This window comes from Rattus norvegicus, chromosome X (genome assembly GCF_021556685.1).
Source record: "Rattus norvegicus strain SHRSP/BbbUtx chromosome X, alternate assembly SHRSP_T2T, whole genome shotgun sequence".
Taxonomy (NCBI): domain Eukaryota; kingdom Metazoa; phylum Chordata; class Mammalia; order Rodentia; family Muridae; genus Rattus; species Rattus norvegicus.
This window is the reverse complement of record NC_141554.1, coordinates 27,680,584-27,685,667: the sequence shown is the minus strand read 5'-3', so window position 1 is coordinate 27,685,667 and position 5,084 is coordinate 27,680,584. Positions and strand designations below refer to the sequence as shown.

Genomic DNA, 5,084 nt, shown 5'->3' with positions numbered 1-5,084 from the left:
ATTCCCTCAATCCTTAGTATCTTCAGAGCTTTTTTTTTTTCATGAAGGGACATTATATATTTCACATTATATATTTCATCAAAGGCCTTTTCTGCAGTTATTGAGATGATCATGTGACTGTCCATGAGTTCATTTATTCGATAAATTACATTGATTTACATACATGAATAATCCCTGAATTTCTGGAATGCAGCCAACTTGATCATGGTTAATGGTCTTTTTGATCTATTCATGGATTCCAATTGCAAGTATTGTCAAGAAATGTTTAGACCTATTTTCTTCAGGGAAATTGGTCTATAGTTGTTTTTTGTTGTTGTGTCTTTGTCTACTTTTGCTGACTTCAGGAAAAAGAGTTGGGAGGCATTCCTGTTTTTATGGAATAATTCGACAAGTATTGCTTTTCATTCTTCTTTGATGGCTTGGTTAGAATTCTGCTTTGAGTATATGTGGACATAGGCTTTTGTGGGGAGGGAGATTTACTACTGCACCAATCTTGCTGCTTGTTACAGATCAATTTAAATGATCTCATCCTCATCTTGGTTTAACTTCACTATGAAATATGTATTTATGAATACATCTACTTTTACATTTTCCAATTTAAATAATTAAGTTTTAAAGGTATGATGATACGTTCTCAATTTCATTGATATCTGTTGTAATCAGTTCCTTTTTATCTAGAATCTTATCGATTTGGTCTTTTTCCCTGTATTTTTTTTTTTTTTGGTGACTTTGGCTAAGAGTTTGTCAATTTTTTTCTTTCCAAAGAGCCATTTTGTTCATCAATTCTTGTTTATTTTGCGTTGTTTGTTTATATTTCACTGGGTTCTGCCATGATCTTAATGATTTCTATCTACTTGTTTGGGTATTAGTTTGTTTTTGTTTGTTCAATTTTTAAAGATGTATATTTAAGGTATGTATTTTAGATCTCGTTGATTCTGTAGCATATACATTTAAAGTTATAAAATTCCTCCTTGTGTCTCCTTTCAATGGAATCTAAATGATTTAGATGTTCACTTCTAGGAATTTCTTTCTTTCTTGATTTGTTCAATGGTTCCATCCATTATTTTTATTTTATCATGACTATATCACTGCTATTATTATGCCCCTCTCTCTGTGTGTGTATATGTGCTTGTTGGGGGGAGGGGAGTGTGCCATGGTGAACATGTGGAAGTCAGAGGCTAACTTTCAGAAGTTGGTTCTCTCCTTCCATAATGAGCTCAGAAGGTCAAACTCATATTTTCTGGCTTCCTGAGGAAGTGGTTGTATCTGCTCAGTTATCTTGCCAGAGAAGGAATTGCTCCCACACATTATTCAAGTGAGTTGCTTAATCTTCATGGGTTTGGGTATTCCTCTTGTTTCACTTCCTGTTAAATTCTACTTCTATCTTTATTCTAGTGAGGTCAGACAGAATACAAACAATTATTTCTATTTTCCTATATTTTTGAAACTTGCTTTGCTTCCAAAGATTTGATTTATTTTAGCATATGTGGCCTATGGATGTTCAGACAAATGTGTATTCTCGAGTGTTTGGATGGAATTTTCTGTAGATGTCTGTTATGTGCATTGATTTATGATGTCATTTAACCCTGGTGTTTCTCTATTTTTATGCCTGGATGGTGAGGGTGGCATATTGACATCACCTACAATCTGTTGAGACTAATCAGTGATTAGTAAATCTAGTAACATTTGTTTTATAAAATTGGGTGTTCAGTATATGTTTAGAATTGTAATAACCCACTGATTCCAATTATGTGTGCATGGGTGTAGAGCACCATTTACTGGAGCACAGGTAATTTACCAAGATCTACACTGTGGAAGAAAACTGACTCTTATTTCCCCAGCACCTACCAACTGCCAAAAGCATCTCAAATTTTCTTAAAATTATCACCGACTTTGAATGATTTAATTCCTTTACCTTGTCTTCAAGCCCTGATATTTTTGTCCTCCACATATTCCAGTAAGGTTTTCCACTGGGTTTTAAAATTTTTGATTTGATACAGTTTTTCCGTCTATAGATTCGTTTCTGTCTGGCTTTTTCTTCAGTATTTCTCATTATTGAATACTATTTTTGTATCCTGAATTGACTTTCTTTTTTTTTTTTTTTACAACATCTAAAGTGGGATTTATTTGGTGGACTGCAATAAGTTCACAGAACATTTGCTGTAACTCAGGTAGAAATAGGCAAGTATTCACATTAGTCTGTAGTCCAAAAAGTTATTTGAGCTAAAATATGTCAATTCTCAGACCTGCAGTGGCTTAGAGATGGTCAGTGTTGTGTTTCTGCAGCTTCTTCAGGCTGTGGTACAGTGTTCAATGCTTTAGAGGGGTAGGCAAATTCATTTCCTTTTTGTTCAACAAGGCCTCATCTCCACTACATAAAACCTGGTCTCCAGTTCCACTATCCAATATCTGCCTTACATTAGGTCTTACCTCAGGGGTATTACACAAAGTGATTACATTATAAAAGGCCTCGAAATCACTCTGTTCAAATGTTACAGATGGTGTCAGCGATGATCCAGGAGCAAGGGAACTTCCTCCAACGATTCTCAGGTTAATAAATTTGATTTTCCAAGTATTTTCTACAAAAGGGCTACGGATAAGTCCAAAAATTTGTTCAAATATGCCCAAACAAGAATTTCCGCGGTGGACAGTCCCTGCAACTCCAACCATAACTAGTCCATGAGGAGAAGACGCACATTTTAGTCCTTGAGAATCAAGGTTGGGACTGAGAAAAAGAAATTCCTCTTTCACCAATGACAGTAAACGAAGGCTCACCATTTCTGCTCCTTCGTAGTCTGTCATGTTTTGTTCTGAGGTGTTATAATAAAACCTAAGCTTCACATCATGCCAGAAGTGCTGTGGGCCCCATTCATCCTGAGGTGGTCCCAAAAAAGGATTCTGAGAATTAAGAAGTTCAAAGAACCAGTGACAAAATTCTTCTCCTAAGCGACGAAAATCAACCTTTTCAGCTTCTTTATCTTCCTTTGCCTGCTGCTCAAAGAGCTGGCTGTCCTCCGTCTTTTTAACTGGCTCTGCCGTCTCCTTCAGTTTTGGAGACTGTTCTTCCCAGTAACTTTTTGCATACTGAATAAGACCATGTTTTTCGGTAGTTGGAGGTACAACCACCCCTTGTGTTGCCAAATACTTAAATATGACTTCTCGGTGGACTTTTTTGCGCCTCAGAAGTTCTTCTACATTTTGGCTGTACACTAATATTGCACGAATAGCATCTTGGCGGTCCACAGGCTGCACCAGGCGGTTGGTGACGGTGTCGCAAAGGGCCATGATCTCGTCATTGTCCAGCATGCGGAGTAGATTCCGGCAGCCTTCCGACTCTAAGTGGCTGAGCCCCGACATCTCGCCCCCGGGGAAGGGGGCAGAGGACGACGCCACCAATGTCGCCCTCACGGCCCGCGGGCCATGAATTGACTTTCAAATTGCATTCAGCTATTTGCATTTTCCTGGAATTCATTCAACAGATTATTGGTATGCTTCTTTGAATTCATTCATGAGTTTATGCCTGACTTCTTTGAGTTCTCTGAACATATTTGTAACCATTTTATTCTGAACTATTTTTCTGAAAATTTCTGCAAGTCCCTCATTGGTGGCCATTTCTATGGTACTCTATTTTGTTATTTTGTTTAGGTTTTTGTTTTTGTTTTTTGTTTTTGTTTTGTTTTGTTTTTTTGGCACAAGCACTGGTTGGGAGAGGTTCAAAACAGGGTTTCTCTGTGAAGCCCTGGCTGTTCTGAAACTTGCTCTGTAGACCAGGTTGGCCTCAAAATTAGGGATCCACCTGCCTCTGCCTTCTGGGTGCTGGGATTAAAGGCATGCACCACCACTGCCCAGCTGGTACTGGTAATTTTGAAGGAGACAAGTTATCTTGGCTTTTCATGGAACTTGTGGTTTTGCACTGGGGTATGCACATCTGGAATACATTTGTTGGTTAACCTTTGTGTTACTCCTGTGTTGAATGAGCACTTTGACTAGTGTTTGGCTCTTGTTGGCTCAGCTTGGTGACACTTGAACTTCAATTGTGGAATCACTTATTGCTAGTATCTGGATGGGATAGCTAAGATTATCCCTATATGGCTAGGGGTGGCATGGCCTCTGACTATATACAGTGCAGTGAGTAAGTATGTGGGAGGTGGAGTTGAGGCATTACTCATCCTCTGATCTCATGAGCCAGGGTGCTTGTAAAGTGACAGGGGGTCCACTGACAACTGAAAGTCATATATATTCTGACTACATAGACATCTATGCACACAGGGCTGGAGTGTAGGCCAGGGACAGCAATTAAGAGCTGTGCCTTCTCATGAACTAGGTCTCACGGCAAATCAGTGTATGCTGGGTCTCACATGATCTTGGTTCTCATAAGTCAGAGTGCGTGCTGGAAGCAGAATGGGGATATGCATCCATACAGCAGGAGTGCATAATTCTGGTATGTGTGAAATTGAGCTGTGGAAACTAGAGGTTACTGACGTTAATTTATAGTTAGGGTGGTACTCTAGCCTTGGTTAGGTAACAGCAGAATGGTGGGTGGGGTTAAAGTCTCTTGGCTTACTGACATCTGGGGAAATAACCTGGGATGTACTGACCTCTGGGACAACAGGAAGGGGCCCAACTCTCTGTGTTAAAGGAGTACTGACCTCTGGGGCAATGGGTAGGGGTCAAAGCCTCTATAGTGCCGGATACTAGGAGATGGGATCTAGTAGGAAGTAAGTCATTGAATGTGTACCTGAAGAGTTTATCATATTCCTGGTTCCTTCTTGCTCTCTTGCTTCCTGGCTATTATGACACAAGCAGCTTTGCTTTACCACATGCTCTCCAGCATGATGTTCAACCTCACCAAAGACCTAAAAGTGATGGAATTGACCATGCAGTGAAACCTCTGAACCATGAGCCAAGACAAATCTTTCTTTTAAGATTTTTTAACGTTGAATATTTTGTCATAGCAATGAAAGTCTAATACAAATATGATAGAGGGATATAACTATTTTTGTCTGAAAGAATGACTGGTTGCCTTTGCATCAGGATTTCCTTCTTCAAATAATTATTTCAGTTAATATGCTTTTCTACAGTAA

General features: G+C 39.0%; 1 pseudogene across 1 annotated transcript; it reads right to left on the bottom strand.

Annotated features, from left to right (window-relative positions):
• Nucleotides 1–2,084: 2,084 nt before the first annotated feature.
• Cxh3orf38 (similar to human chromosome 3 open reading frame 38) lies at nt 2,085–3,415 on the bottom strand (annotated as a pseudogene). Its single transcript, XR_015646514.1, has one exon. The product of XR_015646514.1 is annotated as a similar to human chromosome 3 open reading frame 38 (transcript).
• Nucleotides 3,416–5,084: the final 1,669 nt, after the last annotated feature.